Source organism: Arachis hypogaea, chromosome 12 (genome assembly GCF_003086295.3).
Source record: "Arachis hypogaea cultivar Tifrunner chromosome 12, arahy.Tifrunner.gnm2.J5K5, whole genome shotgun sequence".
NCBI lineage: Eukaryota > Viridiplantae > Streptophyta > Magnoliopsida > Fabales > Fabaceae > Arachis > Arachis hypogaea.
This window is the reverse complement of record NC_092047.1, coordinates 19,200,725-19,219,795: the sequence shown is the minus strand read 5'-3', so window position 1 is coordinate 19,219,795 and position 19,071 is coordinate 19,200,725. Positions and strand designations below refer to the sequence as shown.

At 34.7% G+C, this 19,071-nt stretch overlaps 1 pseudogene; it reads right to left on the bottom strand.

Moving 5' to 3' along the window:
• Window positions 1-260: 260 nt before the first annotated feature.
• LOC112729801 (oxysterol-binding protein-related protein 3C-like) lies at window positions 261-4,480 on the bottom strand (annotated as a pseudogene).
• Window positions 4,481-19,071: the final 14,591 nt, after the last annotated feature.

Here is a 19,071-nt window from a genome sequence, read left to right as displayed (position 1 = left end):
ATATATAAAATGATATTAAATGATATCAGATAGTAACCCACCATAGCAACAAGAAATGCGGCCTTAAGATTGCCACAGGCTTCACAGCAAGCTCTATTTGTCAAGCTCTAAAGAAGTAGATACTGATATCACAATGTATGGTGAAACTCAAAACATGTTTTTATGGTCTTGTATAGCTTCAATGGGGGATAGATCACAAATCACAGATCATGATAACATAAATTTTTTGTCTTGTCTTGGTACAATTACCGCATGCAAAACTATATATCAGTCAATATTATATGAGTATTGGTTGTAGGATGGTGATGCTTTACGATATTTCTGAAACAAAATGCAAGGGGAGTGAAAGAAATGGTAAAGGACTTGCTCTTTTTAGCACCAGATTTAGTTGTGTTACCCATCTCAACTGCATATCTATCTGGGCGTAAATGGGAGTTCGATGGCAAGAGTTTTCTTGGATCTGTGTCAAAACTGTTTAATTTGTGCATAAAATATATATAATCAAATTTGTCATCCTTTGGAATATCAGCAACATGCCACACCTGTGCAGTCAACATGCTTAGCTAGTTAGCTTGGAGAATTTAAGCTTTCACCATTTAACTTATCAGCAAAATAAAAAGCATAATGTACGAAATCAAACTCACTGACCTCTTTCAATTCTGTACCTGGATGAGGCTCTCCTTCCAAATCACAAGGTTGATATTGCATTGCTCATTCCATTTCCCAGTTATCAAAATTTCAGGCTCCTCTACAGCATTATAAACATACCCATCTACCTCATAGAGACCAGCCCTGCAAGATAATATTGATATTGATTGAGAATGAAGAAACAACATTAGTGGAGGAGTGAATGACAAGTTAAAGTAAAATATAGAAATATGAATAGCACAATACTAAGTTTCTTACCCAAACCATCCACATGGTTGAAAGTAAGTACAATTTTTTTCCCAGTTGTCAAATTTGTCATTATCATTTTTTCAGGTGACTGAATCCATGTCCGTCCAAATATCAGGTTATTAACCTTTGTAGGAGGTGGCACCAAATCTAAGATACACCATCCCTCTTGAGAGTTACACGTATTCTGCAAGCAATCATTCACGAACATAAATCACTTTTGCCACCAAGCAAATTAGCATGTATTTAAAAAAATAATAAGAATAAGTTGATTGCTTAAAACATCAAATTAGAGGTATTATTATATATATCGCATAATCCATATTCATGATAAGTAATGCAATTGGTTGAACAAATGCAACACAAGATCACCTTCTAAGAGGATAAACATCCAGAGAATTTTTCAAGAATTTAGTTTTTAACTTCAAAGTGATATTATATGTGAAATGCTCATTCTCAGCATGCCCAGCACTCATTGGGGGATGATGACTAACCTGAAATTTAAAAGAAAAAAAAACCATCTTTTGAAGATATCTAATATAAAGGGACTAAAAAGAAAGTACCCGTGAGAATAATACAGGCAGTTCTTCCAAATGCTAACATACATAAAAGAAAAATTTGATCTGAAAGTGAGGGGGATAGAGAAAAGATTTGAGGGAAAGTGGAGGCTCCCATGAAAAACACAACTAAAATTAGAAAAGATACCTGTTTTGAAAGAAAAATGATTCCACCATGGTTAACCATTTCATAGGTCTCTCCAAGGATTGGATTAAAAGGCTTCCATGTTCTTTGGTATACATAGTACACAGATACAGCCCATGATGCTGTGATGATTAATGAATTACAAAAGGTAAAGAAATAGTCGTAAAACACATGCATAAGTCATATCAATAAAATGTTTAATCTCAAATGATTTACATTGTTGATTGATCACATGTCAACACTAGTTAAAATGCTACATAGAGGTTCTTGATTTCATTCACCTAAATTTTTAACTATTCCTCCACTATGTTCAAATAAAATAAAATTCTTGTATAGAAGGATTAAAAGGAGAGAAAACACACATGCATACACAAGCCACATGTATGGATCCTCACACTTATCAGCTTTATCAAGCAAGTGGGAGTACTCCCTCAACTAGTCCAAAAACTTTGAAGTTCAATCAAGCAGCATAAAAAGAAAAGAAAAAGAAGCAATTGAATGATGGTAAAAATTGAAGTTTCACAAACCTCGGCCATTTTCTGAAGCATAGTCATAGATTCAAAGATAGTAACTGGTAGCGTTACCAATGATGTCACATCTGTCCCAATGTAATTTTTTATCATTTTGAAGAAACTATCTCTTTCCTCTATAAAGAGAGCCAAGTCAAGGAAAATAGAGAAAAATTATATCCGAACCTACTATGTATGAGGCATGTTCTAAAAAAAAGACAAAAGAAATAAAATAAAACCAAAAAAAGAAATTATAATGGTCAGCACACTAATATGCAATAATAAACAAAATCTGAAAACAACACAACACAAAAATAATATAAGGATTAAATGATGAAGGACTATGAAGATCGTACTGTGGGGTTGAACATTTTTAATGCTTAAGCAGGTCATAAGAAACAACACTATAATGAAAAATGAAAAAATAAATAAATAAAGAAAGAAAGAATCACCTCTGATTTAAATCTTCCTTTTTTAGCTTCCTCTACTGCATCATCTTTTCCTCCCTCGGAATTTATGACTTCTACTCCTTTCAAACTAGAATGATAGGAGAAACACATATAATAAGCTTAAATTGCACTTAAAACCACATCCTTCCAACTACTATTAGGAGTGATGATCATATCGAGCTTCAAGTAATACATAATCGACAAACGCAAGATATGCTCTGCTACCATAATACAATTGATTACGCCTAACTCATCATGGTTATAGAGATTTGAATATAAATCAACAAAAGCAATCATCCAAATCAATAATTGTGATAAGTGTAGTCAATCAAAATCAATTATTCAACTAACGATATATTAGTGGAATTATCCCAAATACAAGTAAACAATACACTTTGACTTGGGCGAGAAGAGTACTTACTTGAGGCATTCCGGTGAGTGCGATCTACTCGATTCCCGCCTACAAAATTCAATTATTTATATTATCCAAATCAATAATAATAATAATAATAATAATTTGAATATTTATGAAATTGTTTAATAATCAATGTGTGAGTATCAGAGGAAATAGAATGTGATATCTACGCTATAAAGTTGAGACCAAATTGGGTGACAGTGATGATCGAGAGAGAGATATCTGAAAACGCGTTGTACCACGGTAACTACGGTGGCATTGACGGCTGAAACTGTAGCGGTAACAGCGGCAAAAACTGCGGTGGCAACAGTGACAGCAACAACAATATAGAGAGAGATCTGAAAATTCGTTGATAAAATAGATGGCTCAGTCCAGAAGCGCTCTACTGCAACGGACACGATAGTCGTAATGGCGCCGGCAAAACGGCAGCGGAAACGGCGGCGAAAATAGCAGTAGAAAATTTAGGGTTTCATGGTGGTCCTCTCCTCCTCTAACCAGTCTCAAATTTCTGTGAAAATAAGAAATGATCTTTTAGGGGGAGAATTTTGTATTTTAATCCTATATTAATGATTAGTGGAGGTTTTTTAAATTGTCATAAATAAAATGTATTGTAGAGGGGTTTAGAAACCTCCACTAAAATACTCTCAAAATTAAATATTAATCTTGTAGTGTTCCATCAGCGTCGCCGCAGGCTATTTTTGGCTGCATGCACAACCAATGTTGATTTGTTTTCTTGTTAATGCATTGATTTATGTTTGAGAATTGGTTTCGTTTTTCATCCTACAGAATAGTGTGTATTGAAAAATAACTCTAATCTAAATTGAATTCTTTTGAATCTTAGAAAAGTTATATCACTAAAATTACAGCTTGAAACCATCTTCTCACAACTCCGTAATTATCCGGATTAATGTGATATGTGACATATAATTGCATCATTTTTGAGTTCTTAGGGTTTGTGTGGCTTATAAATTAGAATTTGAACTTAACCCTCTAATACAATTGATTGATAAAAAAATTGACAATTGGTTGGGTTAGAGGAGATTGAATTGCCTAGGAATAGGAATTCAATCACCTAGGGTTTGCCATAAATTCAATCCTTGCATGATCAATATAGTTGACTTTGAATGGTAATCCAAAAATTTAAACATCTCCAAAGCTTTAACGCTTTTCTCATTCTATTTTCTCAACCATTAACTGTTTGCTTTTCTTAATTTACTGACTTTTATGCTATTTTATATTCAAAACTCTCATTTCAACTTGTCTAATTAGAACAATTAATCAATTTTTGCTTGCTTAGTCCATTAATCCTTGTGAGACTGACACTCACTCACCTGAGTTTATTACTTAGTACGACTCGGTGCACTTGCCGATAAGTTGTGGTTTGAAATTCTACACCATCTTTTAACTCGGATGATGGGTTGCATATGAGAGACTGAGAGTGATTAGTACAGTTACATATGGAAAAGTGTGAGTGATGTGAATGAAGAACCCTAATCTCTTACTGCTGTCATTTATCTCCTAGCTATTGCTCATCCTCTCGTCGTAGCTCATATCCTTGCCACTGCAAGAAATGTCGTTGTTGCTTCAGCGAGTTTCCGATCTAGTTCTCGATTTGGCTTCAATCTTAAGGTTTGTCACTCATCCCCTAACCATATCAAGCGACATCATGTTCCTGGCTTCACTAAGGTTCTGTTATTTTTTTCTGGCTTCGATCTGAAGGCTAGTCACCGCCGCTCATTTCCTTGCCGTCTTTGTTTATCACCTTGCCGCCGCAAGCAATGCCGCTATTGCTACCTTCAGCGAGCCTTTGCGATTTGGTTCCGTCTTCTCTGTCACTTCTAATAGGTAATATACTTCATTTTCTTCTTTTGGTTTTTCCTTCCTCTTCATACTTTTAGATCTAATTCATTCTCTAGTAAGAAGAAACAAAGAATTCTTGTTCTATGGAAGGAAGCTTCATGGAAATGATCGATTGAGCCCTCGAATATGAGTTCACTGAGAACGATCAGAATGAATGTTCTAAATTTAATTACAGTTTTTCCTTCTCTTAAATTCTTAGTTCTTTCTAGATTGTGAAGAGATTTGAAATCTCGTTAGATTTTTTTATTGTAGGACCTCACAGGGTTAGGTTGTGAACTAGTAAAATGAATTGTGGATTTACGTAGAGCATATAATTGTTAAATAATTCTCTCCAAAATCAAAATTCATTTGCCAGATATGCTTGTAAGTTTTTCTATTATTTTGTTCAATTACTTTATTGTTTTTTTTTTGTTAGGGGAGGTTATTGTTTACTTTCACTTTTCATTTGGATATAGCTTGATTGAGGGCATTAGTTTTCATGTTTGCTCTAACATTTGTCTTTTTTGTTATTTGGGTTTTAGAATATTGTTCTAGCATTGGATTCTTCTGTTCTGGATATTGATCAGGTTGAGAATCTTATCAAGTTTTGTCCCTCCAAGGAAGAGATAGAGATGTTGAAGGTTTCTACTCTCGTGTGCATTAACTTATCAAAAATTATCTAAACTACAAAGTATAACTTCATGTAATGCATATGATTTGGTATTTCTATGAATTGTATCTTGGCTGCAATATCTTCATTTGCATAACATACTCAATTCCAGGTTAAAAATCTTGAACCATATCACTGTTACTTGCATAGGTGGGCTATCCCATATTTGCTTCATTTAGGCCATATGCATATTTGTGCATCATCTTAACCTTAGTTCATTTTTTTAGGATTTCAAAATTCACACTTCGTGTTTGTTTATGGTTAGGTCTCTTTGATAAGAGAAAAATATGCATGAACAGTTTCAGGTTAAACCCTTTAAGTAAACTAGAAATCTTCCCAATGGAACATAAAAAAAAATAACAAATTACTTCAAAATCAAATGTAAAAAAGGTTTCAAAATTTGCATGACATGATTCTTTGTTTAATATGGAAAATGAAATTTTTCTTTGTTCTTTCCCTAGTTGAAATGTCTCTGTTTTACATAATTATAAAGGGAACAAGGATATGCTTGAAAAATGTGAACAGGTTCTTCTTGCTTTATGTTGTTAACAATGAATGTTTAGTTCTTTACAATGGCTACATTAATTCTAATGAAGTTCTTATTCTGATGACCCGTATCAATTTTTTATGGAGGTAATAAAGGTTTCACAAGTAGAATCCAAGTTAAGGAAGTTTGCTTTCAAAATCAACTTTTCATCTTAGGTATGCTATCCAAATTATAATTATCTTATATTGCTTTTCATGCTTAAAGACAAATTCTTCTTGCTTCTTCAGGTGAATGATTTGAGGAAAAATTTGAATACAATCAACAATGCTGCTAAAGAGGTACTGTTTAATGGCTCTTAGTTGAAAAAAATGAAAGAATTACCAAGCTTATACTCATGTTATTGCTTTATAATACAGGCGAAATAATCTGTGAAATTACGCCAAATAATGTAGACTATTCTTAGCTTGGGAAATGCTCTGAATCAGGGAACAGCAAGGGGTATCTATTACTCCATTCTAACTTGACTGTCTTATATTTGAAATTAATTGTTGCATCCTGGTTTAACTTAATATTTATTACAAAATTATAGTTTCTACAATGCTGATTAGATTATATTTTTCCTTATATCAATAGTTGGGTTATCAGTTGGATTCAAATTCGATAGCCTCTTTATGTTATCTGATACTCGTGCAAGAAATAACATGACTTTGATGCATCATTTGTGCAAGGTAGATATACCAAAAAATCTTTTAACAATATTTTGTATTATACTATGGTATCTTTGATATAATTTTGCTTTGCTCCATCCGTGTGAATATATTTATAGGACATAATACTAAAGAAAAAGTTTCATTTTCCTATTGATAATGGTTCTCTCTGTAACATTTTGTATTATGGCTACTTTGTTCTTTTACCCACTTTAGTCTAAATCTCTAGTTTTTCATACTTTTCTCCATCTATTTTGCTCAATTTGTATTTCTTGCTTAGGATTGTGATATTTGTAAAATGCCTTGTTCTTGTCCCTTTCTTCACACATGATAAAACGTAATTCCCTGTTTGGTTGGCCACTGTTGCTGTTTTTGTTATAATATCTTACAATGTTTTGTTCTTATCCCACTAGCTTCTTGATGAGAAAATGCCAGAATTGTTAAATTTTTACAAAGATCTTGTCCATTTGGAAGCAACTTCTAAGGTATTCTTTTGTTAGTAATTCTTTGTGGTTGGTTTCTTGATGATAAATCATAAATGTATTTTAATAAAACTTGGGCAATAAAGGTTAATTACTTACGAATTTATGACTTTGATATCTAAAACCTGGATCCAATTGAAATTACAAAAGAGAAAACGATATAAATCTATAGGCCAAAACCATGAATTTTCAATTACGTTGTTACATGATAACATCTATAAGAAAACTAATATTGTGTTCTTCACCAAAAGATTACTGCATGGTGAACAACAACTAGTTATCATGCATTTTGATAATATTTTTTATGCCTAATTAGATGGCTCAAGAAAACCTTGAAAGGGAATCAATTTTAGGTAACTTTAATTGGTCTAAGTATGATTATTTTCTTGCTCAAGTGTTGAAGAATTTTCTTGATATTGGAATTGCTGTTGCTGATGGAACAAATGTGCAAGAAGTACCTATGATATTGTCCTTACTGAGCCTAATTTGGGTGTCATTATCAGTTTTGTGCTCGCTAGGAACGCTATTTTTTAGAGGATGAAGAACTATACTATTAGTTTCTGTCATTACCTAACTTAATTGTTTGAGTTCATTTTAATGTTTCTAGTTACTCGATATCAAATTTTTTTGGATTGGTAAATAGATCTATGATGTACCCATTACTATTCGTATTGTGGTAAGTGAAGAAATAGTTTGAAATTAAAGAAAGCTAAGCTTTTCCACATGTATAAAGGAATCATGTGATTTATTTGTATATTCTTTTATTGTGCAGTTTGGCTTCATGTTCATTGTATTGATTTGGAAGTTTGATTTTGCACCTTTTATGGTTTTGATTATTGCTATATTAAATGATGGTAAGATAATATCTTCTTTATATTCATGTTAATTATCTTGGTTTCTTCATCCTTTTTATCGAATAACAAGAACAAAACACGACATTAAGAGCCGCTCTATACTAGTTTTGAATTTCTCATATGTTGACTTTTGTAATTTCTGTAATTAACAGGAAGCAGCTTTCGTAGTAGCATATGCTAACTGGGGCTTTGCAAAAATCAAGGAAATGGGATGGAGTTGGGCTGGTGTAATTTGGCTCTATAGTTTAGTGACATACATTCCCTCTTGATTTGCTCAAATTTCTTTGAGTTATGACTTTTGATTTTTGATGATTATGTATGAATTATAAAACTTATATGATATATGATATATTTTATGTTTTATTTATAGTTTATGATTTTTTATTATTACGAAAGTTTAAAAAAATTGTTGGTTTAATGCGGTCAAAACGATAGTTCTAACCGCCATTTTAAACGAGCGAAAGCTATTATTTTAATCGGATAAAAAAGTATAAAACTATCATTTTAATCAAGTAAAAAAGACAATTAAAACTATCATTTTGAATGACATAAAATTATTGTTTTAATTTGGTAAAAATAGTGGTTAAAATCAACAATTTAAATGAGCAAAACTACCATTTTAATGAGTAAAAATGGAAGTTTTAACCGCCAAGTTAAACGAAAAAATTTGTCATTTCACCCGGTAAAATAACAGTTTTGACTGTCATTTTAAACATAAAAAAATTCCATTTTAATCGATAAAAATAGCAGTTTTAAACCGTCATTTTAAACAGTTAAAAAATCATCATTTTATCTAGTTAAAATGGCAGTTTTGACCACCATTTTAAACGTACAGAAAACTGCCGATTTAACCATAGAAATTGTGGTGATTTTTCAAAAACTGCCGTAATATCCAAAATGAAACCTAGTTACGTATTTCCCAAAAACGCTGTTCTTGAAAATATTGCCGTTTTAACTAAATTTTTTTTGTGGTGTTGGCCAACATTTAAATGATTATTAATCTATAATTACTTGAGAAAGAATTTGTAAATAGATCTAGTTATTATAAATATAAAAAATTAAGCAAAAACTAGAGATAGATAAATACAATTTTTGCAACTAAATTCAAAGAACAACTTACTTTTCTTATATAATTTGGAACTAAGAGATTAGTGCATATACATAATTAAAGAGTGTTGATTGACCTTAAAAAAGACTTGAAACTAGCTAAAAAAACTAGTCTTTATGAGTTATAATTAAAAATTTTGAATAACTAAATTCAATATATTCAATTTCATAATGTGGTAACCAAAAGAGCTCCTTTATATTTACAGTATATATGTGTGCTGTCAACTTGCACCAACAATTTACAGTGCTTGAATGCGCTTATACATGGGTAGAAATACCAAGATATTCGACGTAGTATCTTTATACCATCCACCTCCTCTTGTCCATGATAGGTACGAAAAGTCTCCACTTGCACAACTGCTCCTAGCATTTTATCACACTTGGTTGTGCACCATATCGACAATGATTCATATGGCGCTTCTCAACCACCAAAGATCTTTGCAATAGACTTTTGCTTGGCCAGCCATACCTTACGATAACTGATAGTATAGTTGAACATAGATTGAACTTTCGCAATTATAGAACGCACCTTTAAAGATGGGTCTGCTTCAAACAATGGCTTTAGAACCTCTACAATCGTGTCCGAGTCCAACTTGGAATGATCTTGAGAAATCGATCTCATGGAACATGTGTGCCTCCTATTGTATCTCCTGACAAGCTTTCTTTTGGATAAAACTAGTTCGGGTAAGATGATCGCATCCTTTGTCGTACGTCCTGCATTGTACTTAGAAAGTCAAAGATTCAGACTCATACACCATGTAATCGTTCCCTTTAGAAAATGTATAACTCTTTATTGCTGATATCGCTGACTTGTGAGAAGCGAATTCCTATCCAACAAAGAATTCATTATCTTCGGCAACGATACCTACATCAAACAAGAGGTAATTATTTTTCAGGTCCAAAATTATTGTTAAAAAAAGATATGATGACACCACATACCAGAGTTCACATACTCAGGAAGTTTATGTGTATGCATGGCCTCAAGTTCTAAAGCATGCATAAATGATAGCACATCGAAAGCATGCTAGGTAGCACTTGCACTTATTGCATTTTGCATGACTGCATCCACTGCTTTGTTCACGTCTTCTTCGGGTTCATCAACGATTTGGTAATTGCCTATGAACTACTCTTCACTATCACTATTATTTTTAGACCAGCTCAACTTCTTTTCATCCTGGATATGACTTGTATTCAACCTCAGTCACCACCATTTCCTCAAACTTAACAAATAACTCTTCTACCGGCACATGAGTTCGAGTATGATAATGAATAAGAAATATCTATTGCATACTTGTTTTGTCCATGATGGGCATAGTTTGAAACTGTATTATCCCGCCAAATATTAACACGGGATTTCTGTATAATATATTGCTCACCCTCTTTGAATTATTACTTTTGATGCTCTCACAAAGACTGCTTTATAGCTCCGTAAACGTCATAGTGCATGGAATAACAAAGGAAAATGGATGTTTACAGACAAAACTCACACCTTCTTGTGTGTGTGATATAATCTCATCATTATGATACACTTACAAATTTACAATACGTTCCATTATTTTCCAGTCTCGTCACCTAAAAAACCTCTAAAATTAATAACACTTTGATAAAGAACACAACAAGATAAGAAATTTATGGCACAAGAATCGCATTACATTTCACATTGTGTGAAAACTACCTCGGTACTTTATTTATAATTTTTTTTCATATAAAATTATATATTTGCAATCTACAATAAATAAGCGTTAGAAAAAGTGAACAATAAAAAAATGTTGTGATATGCAAAAAACTATAGACAAAAAATAAATAATTATTTTCTTAATTTTTGCAACCTGCGAAAATTTAAATAGATCAATTAGAATTTTTTTTTACGGTAACAAATGACACTAATCATACATCCATAATTTTTGCAACCTGCAAAAATTTATTAGTCATATACATGCATTACACCTATCAAGTCAATTCACGTGTATTACACCAAAATTTTTTCGATATACTAATTTCTCAGCCGCTGCTAGTGCTTTTCTATGCAATAAGGTCAAATCGGTGACCACGTTTCTTACGCCTAAAGGTCTCAAGAAGTTTCCTTACCCTTCATTTCTTGCTAGCACTCAAACTGGTTTTCTTAAAAGTTTTGACATAGAAGGAAGAATAATAATTCATCTGTTGCAGGTTATAGTCTTCATAGTTGACCCCTTTTTTTCAACAATAATAGCCTTTACAATACCCATCTTTAACAATTACATGCTTAGTGTATGTTACTTGTCTAACCTTCCCACGTTTAGCTTCTAATGGTAATAGTATACAGTGAACTTTACACAAATAGCATGCATGTCTCATTACATATATAGTTTTTTTTATTTAAATAAAAAATAATTTTTTACATATTAAAATCAAGATATAAAAATTTATCAGTTTGTATATTTAGGTGTATTTTTGCCACTATAAAAATCGAAAACGATTTGTTACACAAAAATTTTACATAATTTTTGGATTTTGAGACTATTAAAATGAGGCACTAAACAATCATCCATTTTCAGTTATAAATACAGCGAAAACGAATCTAAAAATTTGAATATAACATCTCATTTTGCCTCATTTTCATTGCCGATGAAAGCAAAAATAGTTTATTTTTTTAACTTTATTTTTATTGTCTCTGCGTGCGAAATAGCAGAAATTAATTAATTAATGGAAGTAAAAATGGCGATCTCCAAGAATATTGTTGGGCTTTTTTATATAAATAAATACCAAAAATACTTTATTTACCAAAATATGCACCAAGAGAATTGCTTCCCGAAATGCGCAGGGCCAACTCAGGGGGGCCGCGAAATGGGCCTGACAGTCCACGAAATGGCTCATATCACCCCTGACGCACACGAGTTGGGCCACTTCAGGGGCAGCGGCAGCGAAATGGAGCCATTACGTAGCGGTGTCCACAAATTGGGATTTTCGTTTGTGGTGGGCACGAAGTGGGTGGTCAAAGCTGCAGGATTTCAGCAAGCACTAGTACCCGTACCTCACATGCATTGGTTGTGTTGGGTGGAAAGGGACACTTGGGAAGGGAGCTGGGACAAATATAAAAGGGTGTTGGGGACGGGATCTCATGCACGGTTGAAAGGAAAAGTTGGTCTTAAAAAAAAGTGTTGGTGGTAAAAGAAATATGTACTGAGGTTGATGTGTGGTGTTGTGTTTGAAAAAAAAATTAACATGAGTGGGGGTGGGGTTAATGTGGAAGAGAACCTTAATCGGTTGGAGGAATTTTATATTCGGCACATTTGCTTCATAAGGTTAGTTTAAGTCGTTAAGCTGATTGATGTTGTTAGTAATGTTGTTGGAACTAATTTTGTCGACATATAAAATTGGTTACAGTAATTTTAATTATAATCTTCTTTTTTATCTTATCTTGCAGCCCACGCGTGTTCTCACTCCTCCTGGCACACTTGTTGACGTTTTCATGTCGGATCCTGCAGATCCAAGCAAGAAAATTAGGCGGCAGAGGCTTGAGCCTTATTTAAGATGAACAGGATTTTACCATACCTCTTTTATAAAGCGGTTTGAGTATGACAATTCACTTATAAGCGCCTTTGTCGAACGATGGCATCCTGAGACGCACACCTTTCACCTCCCTTGGGGTGAGTGTACCTTAACCTTGAAGGATGTTGCAATGGAATTAGGTCTGCCTGTTGATGGTGAGCCTGTCAGTGGTACTTTGAAGTCATGGAACAAGTTCTACCAAAAACATATTTGGGAATGGTGTCACGAACTTCTAGGTAAGGTTTCGCCGACCACATAGGGACAACAAAACTCAACATCAAGTTAAAGTGGCTCAAAAATCGTCTTCAGCAGATGCCGCTTGACTTAGAAGACAATGCCCTCATGCAGCATGCACGTTGTTACATACTTTACTTGTTGGGAGGCGTGCTACTACCGGACAAGGCCAACAACACAGTCCATGTTCGATATCTTCCGTTATTGGCTGATTATGATGCCATCAGTACCTACAGTTGGGGTAGCCCTGTTCTTTGTTGGTTATATCGAGCTATGTGCCTAGCAACAGATTACAATGTTGAGGGTATGGCTGGGTGTCATACATTGCTTATGTCATGGATATACTATAAACTACCTTTCTAGGCACCGAATGTCACGATACCATACAGTTTTTTATTAGCTACGAGGTATGTTATGATATATCTAATGTTGTGACATTTTGAATTATCCTTTGAGGTTGAAGATAGATTTATTTCAATGTTGTTGTTGTCCACTAGGTGGGCGAGAAAAAAGGGACAGAATGACTACGCTGAGCAACGCCTACTGAGGCACCGCCTGAGGTTGGACAATCTGCAAGTGAATGAGGTAGGTGGATGTTGCAATTAAATTTTTTTAATAACTTCATATATAGCTGCAGTGATGAGGTTCCTTTTTCTGTGTAGTTTATTTGGCAGCCATACATGGACCGTCACATTCTGTCTAGAGTTCCTGCGGAATTTCTCGGCTATCCACAAGGAGATTTTTATACGGCAGTGGTGCCTCTCATATTTTTCAGGTGGATTGAGATCCTTAATGTTGATAGGGTGTTGCGTTAATTCAGCGGAAAGCAAGGACCTCCAAACCCTCTGCTTAATATTGATATCTTCCATCGACAATCGGCTCGCAATGATGGCGGATGGTGCCGGTGCGCCTATACAGGTGTGTTTCGTCTACTAAGACCAGTGGCTTACAATGCTTGAAAGCTTTAATACAGGATGGAAACGACCAGAAAACCTGATGAAATATGACACTTTCACCATCTAGAGTGTTCTCGACATAGTAAGGTCGCGTTTGAAGGTCAACAATTGTCCCTGGTGTGAAAATGCTTACTAATTCAAACATATAAACGACTGAAACCATAAAGAATAACAAAGCCTAATAAGAGTGTAGTGCAGTTATACCTGGGATGAAAGCTTGCAGGGCGTTGAAGTATCTACGCAGCTGGTCAAGCAAATCATCCCAATCACCATAGATTTTGGCGATTGCCTTCTGCTTCGTGTTCTAAACTTTCTTGTATGAAACCTTGTACCTGTATGCTGACTCGACTGATCCTTGCAACACCTTTACGCAAATGGTCGCATCATAATGCATCATGGGGAAGATATGCTGGCAGATGATATTGCTATTAAGTTGAACATGATCTTGAGACATCGAACTTGACAAGCAACTATGAGGCCCTTGGTATTTCTGAATTTCCCAAAATCTGGAAGACCTCGTCTTTGCGACCCGTACCATCCAACGACATTGGTCCCCAAATTGCTTGTATCAACATACATATCTGCTTTGGTCTGACCCTACCACCTTGTATTCTGCACTCCTGCGGATGTTATAGTTTTTAACAGCAAGCATCGCTGTTTCCCTATCGAGAAACTTCAACCCAAATGTAGATCCGCAATAGTCAGTAACCTATAAAATGCAGGTTACGTTTTAACCTGAACAGAAAATGCAAAAGCTACATGTAGCTGCAAAACGCAGCTTGCGTTAGGCAGGGAAGGAGAAGGAAGTCTCGAAACGTGTCCCTTCCCCCTGCATGCAGACATGACCTGCTACTTTGACCAGCTTGGAAACCCCAAACGCATGTTGCGTTTGGCAGGCCGGACAGGAAAATCACAGGTTGCGATTGGCAGCCTCCCCACCTGCATGCATGACACGTGTTGAGGAAAGTGATGCATTGCGTCTTTAAAAGCAAAACGCAAGCCATGAAGAAGTTACAATTTCACTTATACTACGGTGAGGGTGTTTTGAGATTGAAAGGGTTGGCTTGAGGGGTGAAAGGGGGTAAGTGTGGGAGGAAGAAGAACACAGTGAAGGTTTAGGGTTTCAGTGAGGGAGGAAGAAAAAATAGTTCGTAATTTTGCCGTACCTGAAGAACACATTATTAAATATCTGGATCATCTTCAATGGGTAAGTGTTTTTTTTTTAATTTTATGATGAACAAATATATTTATTTCTATGTTCTTTATTTATGTTTTAACTAATAATTTTATTATTATTATTATTAGGTTTAATTACTCTACTGGTCCTTATAGTTTCGCAAAATTTTCAATTAGGTCCCTATACTTTTTTTTCTTTTAATTGAGTCCTTGCACCAAATTTTTTTTTTAATTGGGTCCGTAATTTTTTTTTTCCTTTTATTTAGATCCTTGTACCAATTTTTTTTTAGTTGGATCCCTATAAAATTAAGCCAATTACTACTAAGAGGGACTTAATTGAAAAAAAAAATTGGTGCAGGACCCAATTAAAAAGAAAAAAAGTATAGGGACCTAATTGAAAATTTCACGAAAATATAGGAACCAACAGAGTAATTAAACATTATTATTATTATTATTATTATTATTATTATTATTATTATTATTATTATTATTATACTATTTATGATAATATTAATAATTTATTATTATTTTTTAAGATAATAATAATACTATTTAATAAATTATCATTATCTTGTTATTATTATTATTTTTTAAAAAAATAATAAAATAATTAATAGATTATTAACAGAGTATTATTTTTAAAAACTTTGTTATGGTTATTATTATTATTATCATGAGTACGTTGTTGTTGTTGTTGTTGTTGTTGTTGTTGTTGTTGTTGTTGTTGTTGTTGTTGTTGTTGTTTGAATAAATTATTAACTGTTATTATTTAGAATTTATTATTGTGATAGTTATTGTTGTTGCTAGTTGTTAATAAAAGTATTAATACTTTTATTAATGTTATTGTTAACACTAATTATAATAATAAAATAATATTAATAATTATCATTTTTCTTTTTCCATGCTATCAGGAATTTGTTGCTCAGGAAACTGGATCCGTCAGAGACCTTTAACGAGGTAGCTGCAGCAACCCTAGCATTGACTGGGTTTCAATACGTTTTGCGAGTAGGCAAAATGAGAGGCCATTCTGCACTCCTGAGTGCATTGGTGGAACGATGGAGGCCAGAAACCTACACGTTTCACCTTCCAGTCGGCGAAGTGATGGTGACACTGGAAGACGTGACACATATACTTGGCCTCCTGGTTAATGGGGAACCCGTCACGGGTAGAACAGACAGCAGTCACCAGTTTTTGGTAGAGAACTGCATCGCTTGTTTTGGTTGGGAGCCCGGTCCGCAGGATTACGTCTTGGGTAAGGTGAATCCTGCATGGGTCCAACGGTGCAGAGACACCGAACCGTGTGACACGCAGGAGTCCATTGAGCAGTACGTCCGAGCTCACATTTTCTGCGTGCTCAGAACGGTTGTGTTTTCGGATAAGTCTACCACTTTATTAAACTCAAAGTTTCTACATCTACTTCGGAATTTTCACTGGATTTTACTATACAGTTGGGGGAAGCCAGTCTGGCACATCTATATAGATCGTTGTGTCGTGCATCACGATACAAATGTAAAGAGATGGATGAGCCACTCATGCTACTTTTTGTTTGGGCGTGGGAGTATATGCCGTTCCTGGCGCCTATTCCCCGTGATCAGCTCGTCGATGTTGGTGTTCTACTTGCGCAACGGTATTGTATTTTACTGTTGTTATTGTTGTTGTTGTTATTATTGTTATTGTTATTGTTATTATTAGTAATATTGTTGCTGTTGTTGTTCTTATTGCAATCATTCTAATTTTGTTTAGGTGGAGTCATTGACGCCGGCATACAAGATATACACGGAAGCCTACTGCGTATTTTAGGCGAGGATTCGATGACATGAGATTTGACGATGTAAGTTTTAACCATTTATGTTAGGCTGCTTATTTAAAATAATAATTTTACTAATCGGCCTCATTGTTACTAATGTACAGTTTATTTGAACACGAAACATTGGCATCTTCGCATCCATTGCTTTCAACCATATTGGCAGTGTCTGGTAAGAAACTTCCCAATCACCGAAAATTTTTGCGACAGATTTCTGCTTTGCCATCCAAATCTTGCGATAACTTACAGTGTAGTTGAACATGGACTAAACTTCCGCAATAATAGACTTCACCTTTATCGACGGGTCTGCCTCAACCAACGGCCTAATAGCATCTGCAATTGTGTTTGAGTCCAACTTGGCATGATCTTGTGAAATCCTGCCCATGGTGTACGTGTGTTTGCCATTGTATCTCCTGATCTCCCAACATCCCTTCTTTCAAATCAAGTTAGCTCAGATAAGCCAATCGCACCCTGCACCATAACCCTTGCATTTTGCATAGAATATCTGCAGCTCAGACTCATAAACAGTGTAATCAACTCCTCTAGAGATAGTGTAGCTTTTGATTGCAGATATCACCGACTCTCTAGAACCAAATTCCATTCCGACACGAAACTCACCATCTTCTGCCGCAACGTTGCCTTCACCTACGACATGCGAACCACCGTCAGTTGGACAAGGCAAATAAAATAAATGGTAGAGGTAACTTTAATTAATAACCATAAGATAACATACCGATATTCGAGATCCAGAGTCCACATAAAAGACGGAACGCCAAAAGAGTGCTGACTTACAACCGCATGTGCCTCATTTTGTACCGCCGGATTACCTGCCAAGTCTCCGTCATTGTTTTTGTCATCGACTTCATAGTTGGCTTCAAACTCCTCTTCACTATCGTTGTTATCTTCTTCCCAATCTATATCCCCGAGTTCATCAACGTTGACATCGTCGCCAACCGCATTCATCCCGTTATGCTGTTCAAACTCAAAATATCGGCACATGAAATCGGATTTGTTGATAAATATCGAACATTCGTTGCATGCATGCGTCGTCAGTGATGGACATTAGTTGAAACTGTATCAGCCCACCAAATACTTGTACAGGATTTCTGTACAAAATGTTGCTCACTGATAAACTCATATTTTATGATGTATTTTGTGCTCAATTTAAGTGATTTATTCAATCCTTCACCCACTTATTCATGTAAATTACATGTTTTTACTTTCCCTTCCTTATTTTATGATATATGTGAAAAACATGTTTCCTATGCTTTAAAAATATTAATTTTAATTATCCTTTATTACCATTCGATGCCGTGATTTGTGTGTTCAGTATTTTCAGATCTCATAGGGCAGGAATGGCTTAAAGGACAAAAAGAAAATATACAAAAATAGAAGGAAAACACAAAAATGGAGTTTTGAAGAAAAGGCAGCAACACGAACACATGCCTAGCACAAAAATGCAGCGATGCGAACGCGTAGATGACGCGGACGCGCGCCTTGAGCAGAACGCAATTGACGCGTACGCGTGACTGACGTGTACGCGTGACAAGGAAAACTCCCAGATGACGCGAATGCGTGACCCACGCGAACGCGTGACAGACGCCACGTACAGGAATCTGCAGAAAATGCCCCAGCGATTTATGGACCCTTTTTCGGCCCAAATCCAAACCAGAAACACAGAATATAAGCCAAAGAATGGAGGAATCAAAAGGAGAGACGAAAAACAACTTAGTAATAGAGACAATATTCACAATTTTAGGATTAGATGTAGTTTTTAGAGAGAGAGGTTCTCTCCTCTCTCTTAGGATTAGGATTAGGATTTCTCTCAAGTTTAGGATTATTTCTCTTCAATCACAAGTTCAATATTCCTGTAATTTATTTTCTACTTTTATTTATTCCACTACTTTAATTGTCATTTATCTTTTCAATTTGGCTTATGAACCATTCATGTTATGATTTTCTTAATTAATATATTTTGAGGTATTTCAGATTTTATTTTGCTTTAATTTATTTATGAATGATTTCAATTCAAATTAGATTTATTTTTCCCTTTTGGCCTTGCTTAAGTAATTTATAACACTTGAGTTATCAACTCAGCTGTTGATTGAAATTGGAATTCTTTGCTGGTTAATTTGCACTCCAATAACTCTAGTCTCTCCATAGGAGTTGACTAGGACCTGAGGATCAAATTAATTTGTCCACTTGACTTTCCTTTATTTAGTAAGGGTTAATTAAAAGTGGGAGCAGAATCCAAT